A 25,976-nucleotide genomic window follows, 5' to 3' on the forward strand; every position below is an offset into this window, starting at 1 on the left:
AAACAAGGAATTTATGTCTGAGTGTTGGAGTGGGACCCTGGCTATCCATACATTTTTTTACATTTGTTTTATTGTGCAGTCTGGTTTGTTTAATAAGGAATTTTAAAATATTAATATTTAGGTATATTTTAGCAACTACATTTATTTTTGATACTTAAGTATATTTAAAACCAAATACTTTTACTCAAGTAGTTTTTTACTTGCGAAATGTTCTATTAAAAAAAGGCATCTTTACTTTTACTCAAGCATGAGAATGTAGTACTTTTTCCACCACTGGCTATATTACAAGGATGTGTACATTAAATGTAGGCCTACATTGTTTTATAATAGTCTGCTTTGTTACATATGCATTATAAAGTATACCTGTACATTGTGTTGAAATTGTATTTTATGTCTGAGAAATATAGCTAATTGTCTACTCACTTTATATGTACATATGTATTCTCGACCTGGCTCATCCTATACAACTACTGCCATTTACTGGTTCCAGTCTGCCGTGAAGCGTTCATTCATGTAGTAAGAGTCTAGCTCCATTTTCAGATATAAAAAGTTGAATTATCAAGTCATTTTCATTGCAAGTTAAAGCACACAATTAACTAGCGAACGTTAGCTTGCTGGCTCGCTAGTAATATTATTCAAATCAGAAACCCATTTGCATTACTAGTTATAGCCTAATGTTAGCTAGCTGACATTGAACCTAGTTGGTAAGCTTTAGCTACCTGCAGATTCATATTGCAGCTATGCTATTGTAACAGTATAACTTTAGACCGTCCCCTCGCCCATACCCGGGCGCGAACCAGGGACCCTCTGCACGCATCAACAACAGTCACCCATGAAGCATCGTTACCCATCGCTCCACAAAAGCCGCGGCCATTGCAGAGCAAGGGGAACCACTACTTCAAGGTCTCAGAGCAAGTGACGTCACCGATTGAAACGCTATTTAGTGCGCACCACCGCTAACTAGCCAGCCGTTTCACATCCGTTACACTATCGGTTTGTATTGGTAGTAGTAGTGGTACGAGTTGGGATTATGCCGGTTCATTGTTTAGCTAGCTACATGTCTAACCAAAAGACTCCACTTCACCAGATGATTACATCACCCATCAAGTTAGCCAGGTGTGTCTGGGTGTGTTTACGGCAAACTATTTTATTTCAAGAATATGTGCACATGCCTAGACAAGTGACAATAGTGCAAATATGCAAGTAACCATTTCACTGTACCGTTTACACCTTCCGTATCCTGTGCATGTGACAAATACACTATATCAAATAAAATCTAAGTTTGTGTTCAGAGACGGTAATGTGAAGAACATGACCTGCAAAGTCAGATTAGGATATAGGCCAAGGACTAGATCAAGTGTATTTTTACCTGGAGTTTTTCCCTCATTGTAGGCTAGTACTTTTAGTCTTGAGAATCCTTAAGAGATTGGTGGGGCTAAGGCTTAAGAGGGTGTGAACAATGCTCCATTTGCGTAGTCGACAAAGAAGCACTCTCCAGTAGGTGTACCAAAACATTCAATGGACATTTTCTCAAAAGTGGATTTACATGTATATCAACTTTCAAAGCAGAATTACTCACCCATTGTTCTTCACCAGCTTTGTATGACATTCAATTTTCTAGCTCGGATTTTCTACTTTTATCCAATGTAAAAAAAAATATCTAATTTTGCATCATAGGACCGAATCAAGGTGGTGGCTCACATTTGACAAATCCATAAAGCTTTATTATATTTTTTTATTTATTGCGTACGATAAACTTACATGTTGTAAAGTCCTCATCTTTTTTCCATAAAGTACATGGATGTGTGAGAAACAGAAACAAAAAACGGGAGATTGTCATATGCAAAAATGTTTAACATGAGTAATAGTGAGTAGCCTAGTCAGGGATGCATCAGCGTAATATTGGCACACATTTTGTTACAGACCAAAGGAACAACAGTAAACCTTGAACTTGGAGGTGGCAGGTAGCCTAGTGGTTAGAGCGTTGGGCAAGTAACTGAAATGATTGCTGGATTAAATCCTCGCGCTGACAAGGTAAAAATCTGTAATTCTGAGCGAGGCAGTTAACCCACTGTTCCCCGGGCGCTGAAGACATGGATGTCGATTAAGGCAGCCCCCCACTCCTCTCTGATTTAGAGGGGTTGGGTTAAATGAGGAAGCTATATTTCAGTTTAACAACTGACTTGGTATCCCCCTTTCTCCTTTAAAATATTCCTCTAGTGGCTAGTACTGGAAGAAATGCCATTAGTTGGTGAAGATCATTGATAGACTAAATTCTTCATCAATCACTGCCGCATGGTGAGATTAGCATAGGGATAATGTGTGCCATGTTATCTGATGGGATCAGATACAATTTAGCATTCTGTTACGTGCAAGTAAATCTACGATTTTAACTGGCAAATAGGCATTTGAGCTGTAGAATGTTAATGTAAATGGTTGCTTATGTATGGCCTCACAGTTGTCTTTAGCACTGATGTGCAGTATTCTTGATGTTAAGAGTTCACAGAAATGGCCCCTTTGGAACCAAAATGACTGACACCCCTATTGAGGGAGGCTCCACTCTACAGCATGAGACAGTGATTAGTGATCTCCTGATGAATCTCTCCGAACGAGGAATGGGAAAGAAATCAAGAAGTAGACAGAAAAATATAAAGAAAAAGAGGCTGCTTTGAACTGACAAATACTAAAATATGAATCAATGACAATACAGTCTAAGGTGTTAAGGCCAAACATCAAGGCATACAGTATTCTATACTGTTTGAAGACAAAACATGGTCTGCGCTGCACTCTATAGTTGTGAACATGGCTGAATATGGACACACTCCAATCCCTGAAACGCGACAACATGCCTGCAGGGAAACCCTTAGATGGATATGGAGAGATTTCACAGGGAATACTCCATGTGGTGGGAGGATGGATTGCCGTAATCACTTATTTTTCAAGTTAACACTTGACAGTCTGCTTTATGACTAAGAGCCGGCGCAGAGCCGCACATGACTCATCGCAGACTTCACGCTTACGTAGTGTTACCGCCAGAAGCCACGGGGGAACATGTTATTTTTAGTAGGCTAGACACTTCTTTACATACGCAAGAGATGGCCTACTTCTGCCAGTCCGCTCATTGTGATATGGTTCATCTTCTGCAATAAACTCTGCATCTCTCCCTCATGGAATATCACCTCTGTCTTACTTTCCCTGAGTCACTTTTTCTCTCTGTCCCTCTCGGAGTCTCCCCATCTCCAGAGTTGATTTTTTCCCCCCACACTCTCGGTCTACCTGATCTTCTCTCTCAGTGCAGCACCTCTGCTATTCCTCCACTCCCTCTCACACTCTCGTCTGCCACCTCAGTCTTATTCTATGGCTATCACACAGCATGCCTACATCCCCTTCTGAATTGTGAACATGCACACTCCCCATCATGGCTTGAAATGGGGTAAGCTTCAGCTGGAGGAAGTTTCCACCATTGCTAATCCATAAGAGGGAGTGAGTTCGAAGGGCCTCAAGCGCTTTGTTCCTCTTCTACATTTGCAGGTGAATGCAGTGTTACTGCTACCGACAATTTAGTGCAATGTCTGGGGACACAGCGCATTCGGAAAGTATTCAGACCCATTCCCTTTTTCACATTATAATAAACTCTAAAATAGATACACCCCCCTCAATCTACACACAATACCCCATAATGACAGAAAACAGGTTTAGAATTTTTTGCAAATTTACAGTATCAGTCAAAACACCTACTCATCCCCATATATAGCCTCGCTATTGTTATTTTACTGCTGCTGTTTAATTACTTGTTACTTGTATTTCTTATTCTTATCTGTATTATTTTTTAAAACTGCATTGTTGGTTAGGGGCTCATAAGTATGCACTTCACTGTTGTATTCGGCACATCAACTAATAAAATTTGACTTGAAAAGGTTCTTTATTTTTACCATTTGCTACATTGCAGAATAGTGAAGACATCCAAACTATGAAACAAAATACACTACCGTTAAAAAGTTTGGGATCACTTAGAAATGTCCTTGTTCTTGAACCAAAAGCAAATTTGTCCATTAAAATAACATCAAATTGATGAGAAATACAGTGTAGACATTGTTAATGTTGTAAATGACCATTTTACCTGGATCATCGCAACTAGCTAGCTGCTACCGAGTGGCAAACACCCTTGTCCCGAAGCTAGCACCAGTTAGCCTTGAGACAGGTGCATCTCCCGGCTAGCAAACTAAATTACTCCAGCTACAATACCTCTTTTGCCAATTGGCTTGGACACTTTGTCGTCACGGAGCACTGTCGATCCATCACGACTGGTCTGCCAACGTAATTCCATCCGATGTGCCCTCAACTGGCCTTTGTCAGACGTCGGTGAAGACGCTTCCGCTAGCCCCGGCCTGCTAACTTTATGAACGCAGTGTCTCCCGCTTGCTAGCGTAGTAACGACTTCCCTGCTTCATCTATTGCTGTTCACTGGACCCTATGATCACCTGGCTACATAGCGGATGCCTGCTGGACTGTTCATTAATCACGGTACTCCATTTTGTTTATCTGTCGGCCCCAGTCTCGAACTCAGGCCCGGTGTGTAATCAACCTACCCTCTCTGCCCATTCATCGCCATTTTACCTGTAGTTGTCTTAGCAGATTAGCTGTTGCGGTCTTACCCGTTGTGGTCTTAGCTAACTCTCCCAATCAACACCTATGATTGCAATAGGTCTCTCTAATGTCAATATACCTTGTATACTGTTTAGGGTAGTTGTTTTAGTTTACTGCGGAGCCCCTAGCCCCACTCAACATGCCTCATTTATTTTGTCCCACCTCCCACACATGGGGTGACCTCACCTAGCATAACTAGAGACTCCAGAGCTGCAACCTCTTATCGTCACTCAATGCCTAAGTATACCTCCACTGTACCCCCACCCTACCATACCCATGGCTCTACATTATGCCCTGAATCTATTCTACCACTCCCAGAAATCTCCCCAACGCACTAGACGACCAGTTTTGAAATCCTTTAGCCGTACCCTCATCCTACTCCCCCTCTGTTCCTCGGGTGATGTAGAGGTTAACCCAGGCCCTGTGTGTCCCCAGGCGCTCTCATTTGTTGACTTCTGTGACCGTTTCATGCATGTTAACATCAGAAGCCTCATCCCTAAGTTTGTTTTACTCATTGCTTTAGCACATTCCGCCAACCAGGATATCCTTGAGGTGTCTGAATCCTGGCTTAGGAAGACAACCAAAAATGATGAGATTTCCATCCAACATTTTCTGTCAAGAAATAACTGTCAAAAGGGGGAGGAGTTGCAATCTACTGCAGATATCTACCTGGAAAGTATGACAGAACTTTGCAGGCTATGCCCAAACAGTTCAAGCTTCTAAATTTAAAAATGAATCTCTCCAGAAATAAGTCTCTCACCGTTGCCCCCTGTTATAGACCCCCTCAGCTCCCAGATGTGCCCTGGACACCATATGTGAATTGATTGCCCCCCCCATCTATCTTCCGAGTTAGTTTTGTTAGGTGACCTAAATTGGGATATGCTTAACACCCCGGCCATCCTACAATCTAAGCTAGATGCCCTCAATCTCACAAATGTATCAAGGAACCCACCAGGTACAACCCTAAATCCGTAAACATGGGCACCCTCAGATATTATCCTGACCAACTTGTCGTCCTAATACACCTCTGCTGTTTTCAAATCAGGATCTCAGCGATCACTGCCTCATTGCCTGCATCCGTTATGGGTCTGCGGTCAAACGACCACCCTTCATCACTGTCAAATGCTACCTAAAACACTTCAGCGAGCAGGTCTTTCTAAAAAAAAATATTAAAAAAAATTATAATAATAAAAATTAAAAAAAAATAAAAAAATCGACCTGGCCCGGGTAACCTGGAATGACATTAACCTCATCCCGTCAGTAGAGGATGCCTGGTTGTTCTTAAAAAAGTAATTTCCTCACCATCTTAAATAAGCATGCCCTGTTAAAAAAATTTAGAACTAAGAACAGATATAGCCCTTGGCTCACTCCAGACCTGACTGCCCTCGACCAGCACAAAAACATCCTGTGGCATACTGCACTAGTATTGAATGGTCCCAAAGAATATGTAACTTTTCAGGGAAGTCAGGAACCAATACACACAGACAGTTAGGAATGTTAAGGCAGAAATGTGCATCCTGTAGCTCTAACTCAGTCACAGGTGCACCTCAGCCACGCTCAAGGTACTAAACGATATTATAACCCCCATCGATAAAACACAGTACTGTGCAGCCGTGTTCATCGACCTGGCCATTATATATATATATATATATATATATATATATAATATATATAATGTCGCTCTTGCTGCGGGTGATTCTCTGATCCACCTCTACGCAGATGACACCATTCTGTATACATCTGGCCCTTCTTTGGACACTGCTAACAAACCTCCAAATGAGCTTCAATGCCATACAACACTCCTTCCATGGCCACCAACTGCTCTTAAAAACGCTAGTAAAACTAAATGCATGCTCTTCAACTGATCGCTGCCCGCACCCACCTGCCCGACTAGCATCACTAATCTGGACGGTTCTGACTTAGAATATGTGGAAAACTACAAATACCTAGGTGACATTAAGAACCTCCAATCCAAAATTAAATACAGTATAGAATCGGCTTCCTATATCGCAACTAAGCCTCCTTCACTCACGCTGTCAAACATACCCTCGTAAAACGGACTATCCTACCGATCCTCGACGATGACATTTACAAAACAGCATCCAACACTCCACTCAGCAAACTGGATGCAGTGCCATCCATTTTGTCGCCAAAGCCCCTTATACCACCCACCACTGTGACCTGTATGCTCTCGTCAGCTGGCCCTTGTTACATATTCGTTGCCAGACCAACTGGCTCCAGGTCATCTATAAGTCTTTGCTAGGTAAAGCTCCGCCTTCTCAGCTCACGGGTCACCATAAAACACCCACACGTAGCACACGCTCCAGCAGGTATATCTCACTGGTCATCCCCAAAGCCAACACCTCCTTTGGTCGCCTTTCCTTCCAGTACTCTGCTGCCAATGACTGGAACGAATTGCAATAAAAATTAAATATAATAATAATAAAAAAGCTGAAGTTGGAATCTTATATCGCCTTCACTAACTTTAGCTGATGGTTATCTGAGCAGCTTACCGATCACTGCAGCCGTACATGGGCTATTTACAGATGGGCTATCTGTAAATAGCCCATCCAACTACCTACCTCCTCCCAATATTGTTTATTTACTTTGCACACCAGTATTTCTACTTGCACATCATCATCTGCACATCACTCCAGTGTTAATTTGCTAAATGGAAATTACTTCGCTACTATGGCCTATTTATTGCCTTAACTCCTTTTTAATTCCATTTGCACACACTGTATATAGATTTTTCTATAGTGTTATTGACTGGACTTGTGTTGATCCCATGTGTAACTATTGTTTTTTGTCGTACTGCTTTGCTTTATCTTGGCCAGGTCACAGTTGTAAATGAGAACTTGTTCTCAACTGGCCTACCTGCTTAAATTAAAAAGGCAGATTTTTAATGAAATATCTACATTAGGCGGACAGAGGCCCATTATCAGCAACCATCCCTCTTGTGTTCCAATGGCGCGTTGTTAGCTAATTCAAGTGTATCATTTCATAAGGCTAACTGATCATTAGAAAACCCTTTTGCAATTATGTTAGCACAGCTGAAAACTGTTGTCCTGATTAAAGAAGCAATAATACTGGCCTTTAGACTAGTTGAGTATCTGGAGCATCAGCAATTCTGGGTTCGATTACTGGCACAAAATGGCAAGAAACAAAAGTGCTTTCTTCTGAAACTCATTAGTCTATTCTTGTTCTTAGAAATGAAGGCTATTCCATGTGAGAAATTGCCAAGAAACTGAAGATCTCGTACAATGCTGTGTACAACTACCACCACGTTCACAGAACAGCGCAAACTGGCACTAACCAGAATAGAAAGAGTGGGAGGCCCGGTGCACAACTGAGCAAGAGGACAAGTATATTATAGTGTCTAGTTCGAGAAAGACACCACAAGTCCTTAACTGGCAGCTCATTAAATAGTAACCGCAAAACACCAGTCTCAACGTCAACAGTAAAGAGGTGACTGCAGGATGCTAGCCTTCTAGGCAGATCTTCTGTCCAGTATCAGTGTTCTTTTCTTAATCTTTTTATTGGCCAATCTGAGATTTGGCTTTTTTCCTTGCAACTCTGCTTAGAAGGCCAGGCCATCCCGGAGTCAAACTGCAGTGGCCAAAACCAGAACAAGTTTGCACTTTGGTATTGTGCCTGGCGTACCATACACAAGCTCCACCAGAGTCTGGACATTCACTTTGCCCCTGGTCCTTCGGCCTCAAGCAGAACGATGCTGAATGGGCGTAGTAGACAAAGCAGCACTCTACAGTAGGTGTACCATAACATTCAAAGGCCATTTTCTCAAAAGTGAGTACACAAGTTGATCAACTTTCAAAGCAGAATTACTTCCCCATTGTTCCTCAAAAACACAGTGCATGACATACTATTTTTTAGCTCTGCATCTACTTTCATCCAAAGTAACAATAACAATTTCAAATTTTGCTACATACTGTAAGACCGATTTTAGATGGGTGGTCACATTTGAGATTCTTCAAAGTAGCCACCCTTCACCTTGCTGACATCTTTGCACACTCTTGGCATTCTCTCAACCAAGTGTGCCTTGTTAACAAGTTAAACAGTTGAATTTCCTTTCCTTCTTAATGCATTTGTGCTAATCAGTTCAAATGCTTCAGAGTTCAAGTAACAGACATATCAACTGTTCAGAGGAGACTGAGTGAATCAGGCCATCATGGTTCAATTGCTGTAAAGAAAGCACTACTAAAACGACACCAATAAGAGACTTGCTTGGGCCAAGAACCACGAGCAATGGATATTAAACCGGTGGAAACCTGTCCGTTTGTCTGAGTCCAAATTTTAGATTTTCAGGTTTCCATCCGTCGTGACATTGTGAGACGCAGAGTAGGTGAACAGATGGTCTCTGCATGTGTATTTAGGGTTGCAAAGGGTCGGAAACATTCCGGTAAATTTCCAGAGTTTTCCCGAAAATTTCTCATGGGACGTTAAGCCCTGGAATTTTGGAAACTTTGCTTAAATTCATTTTAAAAAGTTGGCTTATAACAGTGAACCTTTTTTGTGGGATACACAAAGCAATTCTTGGACTTGTGGCATATTTTGGTTAAACTATCCCCAATTCAATGGAATCGCAATGCACAGTGCATTCTTCCATCACATATACAGCTGATACTCAAGATCGTGCACACTACACTGTCTGAGCCAAGGACTGCATGCTTTCTGGTAAGTTTTGATTACAATACTGGGTGGGGTGAATATATTTTATATAACAAACGTGATTTTTTGTTATTTAGTAAATAGTAGCCTACAGCAAAGTGTGTTTAAATAATTTCTAACTTAACTAGCAGAAATTGTTTGCTACCATGTGGGTTTTAGCTTGCTAACTGATGAGTGTTAATTCACCTGTTTCCATACACGTTTAATTTTAAAACATTTCTTACAAAGGAGTTGTTTAATGTAACTGCTTAACTATCTGTACATGGAAATATATATATATTTTTCTCATCTTTACAGGAAAATGCCACGGGCACTATCTGGTGTGTGGAGAGATTTCACTGCAGCTAATGTAGAAGGAAAAGCTGTGTACATTTGCAAATACTGTGCCAAATCACATGTGAAGAATGCAACAAAGATGCAGAATCACCTGGCCAAGTGCATAAAGTTCTCAGTGCTCACAACCTCCACTTCTATACGAGGTGAAAATGATGAAGCAGACACCTTATCGATAGCAACAGCTTGTGGTCCTCCTGGAATCAGAAGGTTTTTTTAATCAATGGAGGAACGTAGTCAGAGAAATGCTGATGAATGTTTCCCCTTGAGCGGTGTATGCAACTGGATCACCTCTGATGCTCACAGGCAATATGCATTGGAAGAGATTTCTGAATGTTCTTCGCCTAGCATACACCCCTCCAACCAGACATGCTTTATCTAGTCATTTTCTGGATGCAGAGGTCAACAGAATTCAAGTGAAGGTCAAGATAATTATAGAGGAAGCAGACTGTATTGTAATAATCTCTGATGGGTGGTTGAATGTTCGTGGGCAAGGAATAATTGACAACATCTCCACCTATTAACCAGTATTCTACAAGGGACAGACACACCGGACTCTACATTGCAGCTGAGCTGAAGGCAGTCAATGACCTTGGACCACAGAAGGTATTTGCACTGGTGACAGACAATGCTGTGAACATGAAGGCTGCTTGGTCTAAAGTGGAGGAATCATACCCTCGTATAACACATATTGGATGTGCTCCTCATGCATTGAATCTGTGCCTCAAAGACATCATGGCACTGAAAACAATGGATATACTCTACAAGAGAGCCAAGGAAATGGTTAGGTATGTGAAGGGTCATCAAGTTATAGCAGTAATCTACCTCACCAAGGAAAGTGAGAAGAATAAGAGCACCACATTGAACCTGCCCAGCAACACTGTTGGGGTGGTGTTGTCATCATGTTTGACAGTCTCCTGAAGGGGAAGGAGTCTCTCCAAGAAATGGCCATATCACAGTCTGCCGATATCGACAGCCCCATCAAGAGGATCCTCCTGGATGATGTATTTTGGGACAGAGTGGTAAGGAGCCTGAAACCTATAGCAGTAGTCATTGCACAGATTGAGGGAGACAATCCAATCGGTCTGATGTTCAGACTGCTTTCAGATGTTAGAGAAGAAATCCGTACTGCCCTGCCCACTTCACTGTTGCTCCAAGCAGAGGAAACGGCAGTTCTGAAATACATCAAAAAGCATGAAGACCTCTGCTTGAAGCCCAAACACGCCGCAGTGTACATGTTGGACCCCAAGTATGCTGGCAAGAACATCCTGTCTGGTGCAGAGATCAACAAGGCCTATGGTGTCATCACTACTTTGTCCCACCACCTTGGCCTAGATGAGGGTAAGATTCTTGGCAGTCTGGCAAAGTACACTTCCGTACACTTCCACGCAAGGGCTTTGGGATGGAGATGCAATATGGCAGTCGTGCCAACATATCTCATCAGCCACCTGGTGGAAGGGACTTCGTGCATCTGAGGCTCTTCCCCCTGTGATGGATCATTCAACATTCCCTTTCTTTTGTTGTTCAGTGAAGTCATCCCATGTGAAGAGTCAACTCATTTAAAAGTTAGGAATTTAACTAAATTGTTTTTCTATTGAAAGGATTTAATCATTTGCAATTGTCTACTTATGATAAGTAGAAAGGTTTATGTTTGTCTCCATATTATATGGTAAATACATGCAAATGTTTTTGCATTGGATATATTCCTGTTAATTCCCACAGAAAGTTTCCACATCTGAATATTCCCCAAAATGTGCAACTCTAGTGTGGTTCCCACCATGAAGCATGGAGGTGGTGGTGTGATGGTGCATTGCTGGTGACACGGTCTGATTTATTTAGAATTCAAGGCACACCTCAACAGCATGGCTACCCCAGCATTCTGCAGTGATATGCCATCCCTTCTGGTTTGCGCTTAGTGGCACTATCATTTGTTTTTCAACAGGACAATGACCCAAGACAACTCCAGGCTGTGTAAGTGCTATTTGACCAAGAAGGAGCGCTGCATCAGATGACCTGGCCACCACAAATCACACGACATCAACCCAATTGAGAATAGTTTGGGATGAATTGGACCGCAGCGAAGGAAAAGCAGCCAACAAGTGCTCAGCATATGTGGGAACTCCTTCAAGACTATTGGAAAAGCATTCCAGGTTAAGCTGGTTGAGAGAATTTTTATTTTACCTTTAACTAGGCAAGTCAGTTAAGAACAAATTCTTATTTTCAATGACGGCCTAGGAACAGTGGCTTAACTGCCTGTTCAGGGGCAGAACAGATTTGTACCATATCAGCTCTGAACTTGCAACCTTCCGGTTACTAGCCCAACGCTCTAACCACTAGGCTACCCTGCCGCTCCGAGTGTGCAAAACTGTCATCAAGGCAAAAGGGTAGCTACTTTAAAGAAACGAAAATATATTTAGACCTGTGTAACACTTTTTTGTTTATGACATGATTCCATAGCTGTATAGTAGTTTGTCTTAACTACTTTTCTACAATGTAGAAAATAAAGAAACAACTTTGAATGAGTAGGTGTCCACAAATATTTGAATGGTACTGTATGTAAATGTCATCTGTTTTTGTGATTTAAAAAAATGAACTGTTTTTGCCTTGTCATTATAGGGTATTGTGTGTAGATTGTTGAAATTATTTTTTGTCCTCATCAATTTTAGAATAAGGCTGTAACGTAACAAATTGTGTCAAAAGTCAAGGGGTCTGAATACTTTCCAAAAGCACTGTACTTGCTTGAGGTTCTGTGACCATGAGGTCTAATACACTTTACAGCACTAGGTGCAACACATTGTTTCTTTAAGCAGTGAGAAAAACAGTATTTTCTTTAAGCCTTCAATTATTAATCAAGGCTGTTTTTTGTCGCAGACAGCATCATCCTTTGTTGCACAATGTAACATTATTCAAAAAAGACTTGAGTGGAAACACTGCACACAACTTATTTTGTTATTGTCAAATATAATTTGTTCTCAATTACTCACCTGTCTAAATAAGGCGCTGCATAAATAGACCTATGCATTATGAAACAACGCATTGAGCGGTGGCATTGAGCTAAGCAACTAGATTCAGCCGCGAGATGTTTTTTTGTAGTAGAGAATTGTAGAATATTGGCCTGTTGGAAACAACATAGTTTAGAGCAAAAATGTTGTCCGGTCTGTGTGGAGCAGACATGGAGGGGTAGAGCCAAGAGAAGAACATGCGATTGAGAGCAGTTGCTTCACGAGGTATCTCTACCTGAAAATGCATGATCTACAGTTGAAGTCGGAAGTTTACATACACTTAGGTTGGAGTCATTAAAACTTGTTTTTCAACAACTCCACAAATCTCTAGTTAACAAACTATAGATTTGGCAAGTCGGTTAGGACATTACCTTCTGTATGACTAAGTCATTTTCCCAACAATTGTTTACAGACAGATTATTTCACTGTATCACAATTCCAGTGGGTCAGAAGATAACATACACTAAGTTGACTGTGCCTTTAAAAAGCTGGAAAATTACAGAAAATTATGTTATGGCTTAGAAGCTTCTGATAGGCTAATTGACATCATTTGAGTCAACTGGAGGTGTACCTGTGGATGCATCTCAAGGCCTACCTTCAAACTCATGAAGGTAGGCCTACCTTCAAACTCAAACTTTGCTTGACATCATGGGAAAATCAAAAGAAATCAGCCAAGACTTCAGATTTTTTTTTATAGACCTCCACAAGTCTGGTCCAACCTTGGGAGCAATTTCCAAATGCCTGAAGGTACCACAGTCATCTGTACAAACAATAGTACGCAAGTATAAACACCATGGGACCACACAGCTGCCATACCGCTCAGTAAGGAGACGGCTCTGTCTCCTAGAGATGACTGTGGTGCAAAGAGTGCAAATCAAAGGACCTTGTGAAGATGCTGGAGGAAACGGGTACAAAAGTATTTACATCCACAGTAAAACAAGTCCTATATCAACATAACCTGAAAGGCCGCTCAGCAAGGAAGAAGCCAATGCTCCAAAACCGCCATAAAAAAAGCCAGACTATGGTTTGCAACTGCACATGGGGACAAAGATCGTACTTTTTGGAAAAATGTCCTCTAGTCTGATGAAACAAATAGAACTGTTTGGCCATAATGACCATCATTATGTGAGGAATGAAAATGTGGATATATTGAAACATTTCAAGACATCAGTCAGGAAGTTAAAGCTTGGTCGCAAATGAGTCTTCCAAATGGACAATGACCCCAAGCATACTTCCAAAGTTGTGGCAAAATAGCTTAAGGACAACAATGTCAAGGTACTGGAGTGGCCATCACTAAGCCCTGACCTCAATCCTATAGAAAATTTGTGGGCAGAACTGAAAAAGCGTGTGCGAGCAAGGTCTACAAACCTGACTCAGTTACACCAGCTCTGTCAGGAGGAATGGGCCAAAATTCAGCCAACTTATTGTGGGAAGCTTGTGGAAGGCTACCTGAAACTTTTGACCCAAGTTAAATCATTTAAAAGGCAATGCTACCAAATACTAATGAGTGTATGTAAACTTCTGACCCACTGGGAATGTGATGAAATAAATAAATCATTCTCTACTATTATTCTGACATTTCACATTCTAAAAATAAAGTGGTGATCCAAACTCACCTAAGACAGGGACTTTTTTTACTAGAATTCAATGTCAGGAATTGTGAAAAACTGAGTTTAAATGTATTTGGCTAAGGTGTATGTACATTTCCAACTTCAACTGTAAGTGATAGATAGCACCCATTCAGCAACTACTAAAATAGTGATTTTGTCAAGACAGCAGGGGCAATAGCTCTATAGAGATGAGGATATTTCATTAAAGTAATGTGAATACATGGTTAATACATGGATAATGGGCAGTAACTACTATCATGGGACTTTTATTAAATTGTTTCATTCTGTGTTACAGAATTCAACCCACATAATGTAAAAATGTTTTCTAAACCGAGAACCGTGATTATTTAAGAATCAAACCAAAATGACCTAAAAAAAAACACTAATGGCTCAGCACTAACAGTCAGCAAACATGAGAAGATGACTACACAAGACCAGTCTGTAAAAATGTCCAGCTCGTTGTTGGTCATTCCAGCTAAGAATGAAATAAGGTTAACGAAATATAGCTTACTCCTCAAAAGTATTAGAATAGGCTCATGAAAATTTACTAGCATGTGTTGTGTAACTTAGCATCTTGAACCTAGTCAGACCATTACTGTTCCAGCTGGCTGATAGGCATTCCAAACAGAAGTACACAGGGTTCATGATGGGTGAAACAGCAACTACCCCACACAAATTTACATCAACAAAACTGCTCATTGATTTCCGGAGGTAGTTAGACCCAAGTGAGCCACCTAGACCTGGGTGGTGAAAAGGTAAAGAGAATGGGGAGTTAAGTACCTGGGAACCATCATGGACAGCAAACTAATTTAATGCCAACACTCAGAACATCAATAAAAAAATGCCAACGACAACTGTACCTCCTGTGCAGACTGAAAAAACAATATCAACACCTGGATACTCTCCAACTACTACACCTGCCATATAGACAAGGGTTTCCTCAGGCAGACCTAGGGTCCAAGCTCTGCAGGCTGCAGTGGAGGGGGGTTCAAGGACTATGAAAAACAGCCAGGGACAAGGCCAAACGCATCATGGAGGACACCACACAAAATCTTGCCCAATGTTTTTAGCTGCTGTCCTGAAGGAGATTCTGAAGATTACTGATGGTTCTCACTGTTCAGTAAGAGTAGGAGCAAGGCAAGTTTCATTTCATCAGTCATCGAGCTGCTGAACAGTGGGACATAGGACAGATGCAGGCCCAATACACGGTTGGACAGTAGGCCGCAGATATTTGAATATGTGAAATGGAAATGTGTGACTTGTGAACCAACTATCCAGTTTTCTGTACTGCATGTAATGTGTATTTACATTATGACATCACATAATGAATTTCCATGTAAATGGACAATAAAGTCTATCCTATTGTAACTAGGTGGGTAATGTTAACCGTAGCACAGATCACTTTTGACCAACCTTTAATTGGCGATACTTCCTCAATTCCCAACTTAGATGACAACAATGTCTTTTATACTTCCATGTCTAGTTGCAGGGTGTTCCTTTGAATTTAGAAAATGTTCTGTTATTAAATTAAGTAAAATATTTTGCTCCATGAAGTAGGCTAATCCAACAATGTGTACGATGCCTTCTTTATTTCAAATCTCTCATTGATCAAGTCAGGGGTGTAATCATTAGTCCCAACAGTTGCAAAACAAAGAGTTTATTTTTGTCAAATTTAGGTAGGTCCCGCCATGTTTCACTCCGTTTGCCTTTATTTAAGAAACAGAATCGGCATCATGTGAGTGTCATCATGACATATGGCACTTTGGGGTGCACCTGTCTCAATCAATGAGAGAAGATTTGAAATAGACAAGTTGCTTCCGCAGGTCTTAAAAAGCTTAATTAGCATTACACGACCTGAATAAAATGTAAAAGGCTTTGCGTTAAGCTCAGTGCCATGTTGACATTTCACAGAAATACCCTTGTTTATATTAGAAATATTTTTTAAAAGGAAAGGAATTTCACATAAATATGAAAAGTGTATACTAAATTATGAAAACACTACATCTCAAAATCAATATCCATCTTACCTCTACTTCCGGATTTGAAAAAATGACAAGTTTAATGGTGAGCCTGTCAATTAGCTGATGCATTGCCATTTTCCTGATTTTTTACAACTTTTTTCTCTGGCCATTGATTTAGTCACCCTTATTTTGGCCATCCTTCAAGGGTAATAATTCCAATAACTTTTGAACAGATGATAGACATAAGGTTTGGACCATTGGTTTGCTTAAAGGACCATCTACAAAATTAACATACACTACCGTGCAAAAGTTTGGGGTCACTTAGAAATGTCCTTGTTTTTTATAGAAAAGCACATTTTTTGTACATTAAAATAATATCAAATTGATGAGAAATACAGCGTAGACACTTAATGTTGTAAGTACCTATTGTAGCTGGAAACGGCATATTTTTTATGGAATAGCTACATAGGCGTACAGATGCCCATTATCAGCAACCATCACTCCTGTGTTCCAATGGCATGTTGTGTTAGCTAATCCACGTACATCATTTTAAAAGGCTAATTGATCATTAGAAAACCCTTTTGCAATTATGTTAGCACAGCTGAAAACTGTTGTTCTGATTAAAGAAGCAATAGAACTGGCCTTCTTCAGACTAGTTGAGTATCTGGAGCATCAGCATTTGTAGGTTTGATTACAGGCTCAAAATGGCCAGAAACAAAGAACTTTCTTCTGAAACTTGCCAGTCTATTCTTGTTCTGAGAAACAAAGGCTATTCCATGTGAGAAATTGCCAAGACACTGAAGAACTCGTGCAACGCTGTGTACTGCTCCCTTCACAGAATAGCGCAAACTGGTTCTAAGCCAGAATAGAAAGAGGAGTGAGAGGCCCCGGTGCACAACTGAGCAAGAGGACAAGTATATTAGAATGTCTAGTTTGATAAACAAACGCCTCACAAGTCCTCAACTGGCAGCGTCATTCAATAGTAGCAGCAAAACACCAGTGCCAGTGATGTCTGGGGAGGACCTGCCTTACAACAGGCCTACAAGCCCTCAGTCCAGCCCCTCTCAGCTTATTGCGGACAGTCGGAGCACTGATGGAGGGATTGTGTATTCCTGGTGTAACTCCGACAGTTGTTGCCATCCTGTACCTGTTCCGCAAGTGTGAGGTTCGGATGTACTGATCCTGTGCAGGTGTTGTTACACGTGGCCTGCCACTGCGAGGACGATCAGCTGTCCGCCCGTTCTCCCTGGAGCGCTGTCTCCCTATATGGACATTGCAATTTATTGCCCTGGTCACATCTGCAGTCCTCATGCCTCCTTGCAGCATGCCTAAGGCACGTTCACACAGATGAACAGGGACCCTGGGCATCTTTCTTTTGGTGTTTTTCAGAGTCAGTAGAAAGGCCTCTTTAGCATCATAAGTCTTAATAACTGTGACCGGTCGTTAAGACACTAACAGCTTACGTTTCACAGGTGCATGTTTATTAATTGAACAAACATGGAAAACAGTGTTTAAACCCTTTACAATTAAGATCTGTGAAGTTATTTCGATTTTTACAAATTATCTTTGAAAGACAGGGTCCTGAAAAAAAGATTTTTTTTTTCTGAGTTTAATAGATTCACAAAGCAAACCATGGCTTAGTCTGATTAATCAGGATTGGCCAAGGGTGCTAAACCCCAATTAATGTCTTGTTCTACATTGGCAGCTTGAAGTGACAAAATAAGCATATCTGACGGAGATAGTTCTTCCTCCTCCAGTCTGAACAGCCAAAAAGCACATGGAATTAGATATTTATATCAATCTTCGTAGGTGGTTTGAAAGAAGATGCAAATCTGATTCCTGGCCATGGGACTAGTATTTGAACAATCAAATCTTATTTACACTCAAGTGGTTTTTAGACTGTTACTTGGCATATCTTGTTGCTTGGTAGCTACTCTGACAAGAACATGTGGTAGCTAACTACCTTAATTATTTACCACAAAAAAGCTAAAAAAAAAAAAAGCTAACGGATTGCTCTGGCTAGCCAAAAAAAGACAACATTTGGATAATCTTATCCTTTGAGGCTTTTAATGTGTTCCTACACTGATTTTTAACATTCAAAACAACTGGTAAATGTCAATGGTAGGCATTGTCACCTTAGCTTACTAGCTTCATAACTTCTGAGTGATAGGAAGCACGAGTGCCAACACCAACACAGAACCCAAACCGTCTGTGCGGCTAGCTATCGTGCAAAAATATATTTTGTCCCTACACCAAACGCGATCACGACACGCAGGTTAAAATATCAAAACAAACTCTGAACCAATGACATTAATTTGGGGACAGGTCGAAAAGCATTAAACATGTATGGCAATTTAGCTAGTTAGCTTGCTAGCTAATTTGTTCTATTTAGCTAGCTTGCTGTTGCTAGCTAATTTGTCCAGGGATATAAACATTGAGTTGTTATTTTACCTGAAATGCACAAGGTTTTCTACTCCAACAATTAATCCACACATAAAACGGCCAACCCAACTCATCTCTCCTCCTTCCAGGCTTTTTCATCTTTGAATTTATATGGTGATTGGCATCTACACTTTTACCACAACCGGCAAAACATTCCATCTTTCAATCACCCAGGTGGGTATAACCAATGAGGAGATGGCACGTGGGTACCTGCTCCTATAAACCACTGAGGAGATGGGAGAGGCGACGTGTCCGGTCTGGTCAGCATGTAAGCCTACACATACCGTCGTTACTATGCGAACTAGCTTAGACATGTCAGCAAATGACTGCTGTCTGAAAGCACACGCACGCTGTTTGGACAGGCAGTATTCCAAAACAGATTTGGAAAACAAAACGGATTGAGCATTAACACCTGCAGTGTGAACAAGACTTAAATTATTTGAAGTCCCATTCATATAAACCAGTTTTCTTTCAAATCCAATGTCAGTTCTGCACAAGCCAATCTGTCAGTTTTTTGGCCAGCAATGAGGCTATTTAAACAAGGTCTCTCCCTCGAGAAAAATACACTGACAGCTTGTGTGATTTAGCTAGCTTTAACACAGACAGTAGGAAAACAGCAAAGCCTTTACTTGTAGTTATAAGAGGATAATTTCTTGCTTTCTTTCATATGCAAGCGATACAGAGAAAGCACCTGCGCTCTTGAGGACGCTACCATCTTGAAAATAACTGTCAGCCCTTCGGTTTCAGACCGTACCGAACAGCGGTTAGTGAGCGCCAGTATATAATCACTCGTTTAAGTTTAGCTTTTGAAAGCATCTAAGAACCATTACCATAACAAATGTACACTAAGAAACGAAAATGGTTATATTTCATTCCTAATATACACGAACATTTTCTAAAACAGTTGTAAATATTTCTCAATTTATGCAGGCATATTTTCGGTAGTCACATAACAATCCACCGTTCCATAGTGGTGGTAAAAGGTGAGCTTTCTTTCTGCTGCGCTTTTTGTGAATACAACTGCAAACACCTTTTCAGATATACAGATATTCAATGTCTTACTGTATCGACTGCAGCGCTGGTAGGAATGAGTTTACTTGAAATAAGATTACCACAGATGACCTTCCCATGATGAACTGAATAATTATTCAACAAGAGCATGTTTATGGGCACAAGTCATCATAACATATATTTTTTATTTCACCATTATTTAACCAGGTAGGCAAGTTGAGAACAAGTTCTCATTTACAATTGCGACCTGGCCAAGATAAAGCAAAGTAGTTCGACACGTACAACGACACAGAGTTACACATGGAGTAAAACAAACATACAGTCAGTAATACAGTAGAAACAAGTCTATATATGATGTGAGCAAATGAGGTGAGATAAGGGAGGTAAAGGCAACAAAAAGGCCATGGTGGCAAAGTAAATACAATATAGCAAGTGACCCATGCCTATACATTTAATACATTGGTCAGAATTATAAATAACACTCAAAACGATTTAGCTGTTGATATCGCAGAGTTATCGCATGTTAGTTTACTGTTTACCCTTATTCATGACTCAAATGCCATGTCATTACATCTAGGGCTGGGTAGCTATACCCCTTGAGTTCTTGAGAGCTACCTTACTGTTACAGTCTTTAAGGTTTCCAGTTATTTAAATATATCTCAAGAATAGGCTAGAATAATTTGCCAAACCTTTATTGGATTAGCTATTTTAGCTAACTAGTGCAAGTAGTATTAGTACAAGAACAACATAGTTGTTTTTTTTCTCATTAGGCTTTGCAAATAATAGTAGCACCATGTTTAAATAAGTATACTGAACAACAATATAAACGCAACAATTTAAAAGATTTTAATGAGTTACAGTTCATAGAAGGAAATCAGTCAATTGAAATAAATAAATAAGGCCCTAATCTATGGATTTCACGTGACTGGGCAGGGGCATATTCCCACCCACTTGGGAGCCAAGTTTACCCACTGGGTTGCCAGGCCCAGCCAATCAGAATGAGTTTTTCCCCAAAAAGGGCTGTATTACAGACAGAAATACTCCTCAGCACCCCTAAATCTTCTATGTGCACTTGGAAATGTCATGCACTGCACTTGCTCCATTGCATTTTTGTTGGTGGCTTAGGCCTACTCTGATGGTGCAGACCATACAGAGGGTGGCTGTAAAACGTAACCAGCCTTTGGGAAACAAAACCTCTGTGCTCAAGTCTTCCTGTAGCATAGAAAAGGTCAGCTAGCCTAGTGTCACAGTAATTTCACCTTTACCAACATCAAAAGTAGACTATTGTCGGAGTTCAGAGTGCTGGTGGGGCCATGCTAACATCTGTAAGGGGTGGCAGGTAGCCTAGTGGTTAGAGCGTTGGACTAGTAATTAAAAGGTTGCTAGATCAAATCTTGAGCTAACAAGGTAAAAATTGTCATTCTGCCTCTGAGCAAGGCAGTTAACCCACTGTTCCTGGGCTGTCATTGCAAATAAGAATGTGTTCTTTACTGACTTGCCTAGTTTTAAAAAATTAAGTTAGAAGGCTTACCTGCTACCCTTGAAAAATGGCATTGAATCTGACCAGATGATATGCCTATTTTATTTTAAAACATTAATGCACAATACATTGGGAAATTTGGACAATCCAGTAGGGGAGCACATGTGGCTGCTACTTATAGAATATTTATTTTAGCCTGGAATCCATGGTGAAATGGAGCATATCATCTTTATCCATCCATTTGCACATAAATTCTTTCTTCTAAGTACCCAACCCGGCATACCACACAGCCTACACACTACAGGCTGGGAGCAGCACAGCTGGGTTAGCAGTTTTGGGTTTATTTACCTTGCTCAAGGTCACAACGACAGGTGGTGCCTGGGATATTGATTGATTCAACGTACAATTGTAAGGTAACCAGCTGCAATAGGATTTTGAGTTTGCTCAACAAAATGGTCACACAAATTTTTTGTTTTGAGTTGGCTCAACAATTTTTGTTGACCAATCTCACAATCCTATTGCACCCGGTTGCATTGCAATTGTACTTTGAATCAACATCTCTTTATTTTCAGTCCACATGCAGCCTAGGTATTCAACAACATGACCAAAACATTTGTGCATTCATCATTTACACAGTGACAAGCAACTAATCAACAGATTTAGCATCACTAATGCTGAGAACCCAATCAGAACGGGCCCTTCAATCCCCGCTAGATACCTAATATATCTCCCTCCCCTGAGAAATATAGGCCCGTTGGCCTGTATATAACCCAGTATATGTTTTGCAATGAGGTGTTGCATCGGCCGAGGTCTGGGGAGGGGCTGTTAAAGGCATGCGCCCTTTAGCACGATGGGGATAGGTTCACCCGACACATCCTGTTAGCTGACCTTTTGGCCTTTGAGCAAAAAGGGCCCGAGGGGGGTTAATTGATTAATCACAGGCCCAATTAAGGTGGGGAAATGAGAGCCCCGAGTTAAGATGTTAGGCAGGAAAAGAAGGATGGCTAAATAATGACTGATAATGCTACCGAACATCCGAATCAATGAGGAAGAATTGTTTCTTTATTGTGGTCACCATCACACATCTTTTAGCTATTATTAGGTGTTCCTTGCATTGTTGTTTAATTAAAACACTCAGTTTGTGAATGTCGGGTTTCCATACAAAATATCTCTTTTAATTTGGCTACCGTACCACTACAAGGGCAATTGATATATCTGATTTCTGCTAAAGCTCTTTGTCATCCCTTGAAGTCCACCAAAACAAAACAGATAAAAGGTAGCCTAATTAATCAAATGGCTCCAAAGCTAATGTTCTTCTTACATAGACTCTATACTGTAAAACGGAATGCTTGGAACCCTCAGCCTACTCAAGAGGGTGTCAGAGAACCTCTGCCATTGAGTAGGCCTGTCAATGAGAGCACTCGTTGCAGCTGGATGCCTGCTGTGACTCTACACGCGCAACACACCCACACACTCCCTTTCCAGCACCAGGCAGAACCTACTGCTCGCCTGCTGTCTGACTGTCTGAACTCCAGGTAGCGTGGAGCGGGGGCAATGAAAGCTCAAGCCACCCATCACTGAGGTTGACTGCATTGAAGAGCCATAACACAGGTCTGCAGCCACTTGTCCCCTTCAGAAGACGAGTCAGTCAGGAGTCGAGTCTCCCCCTATTGAATTCCAATGGGCCACTCATTAACCGGTGACATAGTGTGGCTCGCATTTGCTGAGAGATTCAGGCCAAGAGAGGTGGCGCCTTCTGCCCGGCATGCATCGTCGAGGGGTTTGCATGTGGGATGGTGGGTTGTGTATGTGAGAGGAGATTACTGCTTCTTTTCAAAAAAACGATGAGAAATGGTCATCCCCCTGATTTCCTAATTCCTATAGTAGTATTGTTACAGGTGTACACTACATGACCAAAAGTATGTGGACACTCGTCGAACATCTCATTCCAAAATCATGGGTATTAATATGGCGTTGGTCCACCCTTTGCTACTATAACAGCCTCCACTCTTCTGGGAAGGCTTTCCACTAGATGTTGGAACATTGCTGTGGGGACTTGCTTCTATTCAGCCACAAGAGCATTAGTGAGGTCTGGCACTGATGTTTGGCGATTAGGTCTGGCTCGTAGTCAGAGTTATATTCATCCCAAAAGTGTTTGATGGGGTTGAGGGGCGGGGCTCTGTGCAGGCCAGTCAAGTTCTTCCACACCGATCTCGACAAACCATTTCTGTATGGACCTCGCTTTGTGCATGGGGGCATTGTCATGCTGAAACGGGAAAGGGCCTTCCGCAAACTGTTGACACAAAGTTGAAAGCACAGAATCGTCTAGAATGTCTTTGTATGCTGTAGCGTTAAGATTTACCTTCCCTGGAACTAAGGGGCCTAGCCCGAACCATGAAAAACAGCCCCAGACCCTTATTACAGATGGTGCTATGCATTCAGGCAGGTAGCTTTCTCCTGGAATCTGCCAAACCCAGATTCATCTGTCGGACTACCAGATGGCGAAGCGTGATTCATCACTCCAGATCGTGTTTCCACTGCTCCAGAGTCCATTGGCGGCGAGCTGTTCACCATTCCAGCCGACGCTTGTCATTGCACATGGTGATATTAGGCTTTGTGCGGCTGCTCGGCCATGGAAACCCATTTCATGAAGTTCCCCACAAATAGTTATTGTGCTGACGTTGCTTCCAGGGGCAGTCAGGCCTGTCTACTACACCTGACAAAACCAGCTTTTGATCAAATCAATTTTTACTCATGTGCAGGCGCCCAGAAGGATCCAGGCCAGTGGGTGCGGGTTGTGACCGGAACTGAAAAATAACACATACACCGTCCTCCTCGCTCCTCTCATCCTTCGGGAACGAGAGCCCAAAGTCTTCTGCACCGTTCACCCTGGAGAGGTAGGTACCTGGCATGCTGCTTTGCCGATGTTGAACATTGTATTGATCTCCTTGTTTTGTTGTCTTTTTTTACTTGGTGCACTGTCACATAGCACAGTAGTTGGAGTGACCTGTCCGGTAGGAGGGTGTGTGACTTGAATAGTGTGACACTATGATGGTTATATTACTTAAAGGGGAAGTTCACTTTAGTTGAAGCAAATCTCTATTTTCAATGCAAATAGCATGTTCTAGAAGAAGTGTTGACACTTTTTTTGCAGTCTCACTTGTTTTTGAGAAACCTACCCCTAAAGCGATATATACTTCCTCAATCTCAATCTTGTTCAGCAGTTGTATGGGCACATAAAAACATGAACAAAGGCTCCAAAAACACCCAAATATGTCCCTTAAAAACAGCAACGCTCTCAGTAATCTCTCAATAGTGCTGCAAGTCATTAGATGTTGTACACATGAAATTGTGTCATTCCGAACTTTCTCCGCAAAGTGCTGCATGGGCTACACTGAGAAGCAGTACCACTGGTAGTGGAAACCGCTCGAGTTGTGTTTTTGGAGCCTTTTTGTGCTTTGAAAATAGTAACCTCTTTATGCTGTCAAAATTTCACCCTACTACCTCATCTTTCTGAATGCCTTGTTGTGTACGTTGACAGCCACATAATTGCTTATACAGGAAACGGATGCATTAAAGGCATAGGTCACTATAATTTTATGTTTTTGAGTGCACTGCTAGGCGAGTCTTCCCATTACCATTGTTATATGCTTATAAAATGCTAGCTAGGAGATGCTAGGCTAAATACAACGTTTAAAAACTGTTTATATTAAACAAAAACACCCTAGGTAACTGGAAAATAAGCTTAAACAAAAAGAGTAAACTCTCCCTTTAAAGCTGTTCACCTGCTTACAGCGGGAGCGCCTAGAGTCTATTTTGATGTCTGAGAGGAATTTGGTTATTAGTTCACCCCAGTCTTTTACCACAAATTAAACAAGTCCATCTTAACTCTGTTGCCTCTTGGCGGTGAATCAGTCAGATGAGCTCGACATGAGCCTAGATTGCCAGTGAAATGTTTATTACCTCACATTTGTTTCGCAGGCCATCATCAAGCTACATTTAGGCGGTGTCTCTCCCTCTTTAAATCTTCACTCGGAGAGAGCTTGAGTTTCCCGGGGAATCGGAAAAGACCTCACTCTTTGTCCTCTCGTACACCAGCAAGGAGGAATCATAGCCACTAGTCAGATCATCCCAGTCCCATGATGAGGGGGAAAGCAAGAAAATTAAAAATGCCTGAGAGAGGGCAAAAACAAACAAGAGGAGCTTCCTTATGAAGAAATGCAAGCCATCCAAATAAGGATTGATCCAACCTGCCTGCGGTGCCATCTGGCAAGGGAGGTCGACGTGAAAGGAAGCAAACAAACTTAAACAACAGACGGGACTAACCGCTTTATTCCAAGGGAGAACGGAAAAGAAAACAAATCAGCTCCTAGCCCCTGGCAGAAACCATTACTAGGCTGCTTACAAAAAACAACAGTTGCATTTTGCTAGACATTTCCACAGTTCAGGGCTTAATGTGAATCCATGCTCGAGTCCAAACCATCAACCAGGCAACCACACCTGCCTTCTTCTGACAGCAATCAATAGTTAACCATTAGCATTTTGGAGCTATAGCTTAGCAACACGGTAGGACTGAGGGTATTAGCATGGGTATTGGATAAATAGCAAGTGTCCATGCATTATGACCATGGCCACCGCCTCAAGTCGTATCCAAAGTGACCTTGGTAAAGCAGGAGCTTAGAGACCATGTAACACCTCTTTTATCAAAGGGACCGTAGACCTGGTCTATTAACGGAATTGTACTGTGTACATTATAGTGTTACAGGGCCACAGGCAGTTTTGAGTGCTGTTCCCTTGAGTG

General features: G+C 41.4%; 1 long non-coding RNA gene across 3 annotated transcripts in view; it reads right to left on the reverse strand.

Moving 5' to 3' along the window:
- The window catches only part of LOC112228019, a 110,238-nt gene extending 84,625 nt beyond the window's left edge, over positions 1-25,613 (reverse strand). Inside the window, exon 1 of one of the 3 annotated variants that reach the window (XR_002949953.2) lies at positions 25,139-25,613. This is a non-coding gene — a long non-coding RNA (uncharacterized LOC112228019). The remainder of the gene's footprint in view (positions 1-25,138) is intronic. The other 2 variants (XR_002949952.2, XR_002949951.2) reach the window with 2 other exon arrangements.
- Positions 25,614-25,976: the final 363 nt, after the last annotated feature.

This window comes from Oncorhynchus tshawytscha, linkage group LG29, assembly GCF_018296145.1.
Source record: "Oncorhynchus tshawytscha isolate Ot180627B linkage group LG29, Otsh_v2.0, whole genome shotgun sequence".
Lineage (NCBI taxonomy): Eukaryota > Metazoa > Chordata > Actinopteri > Salmoniformes > Salmonidae > Oncorhynchus > Oncorhynchus tshawytscha.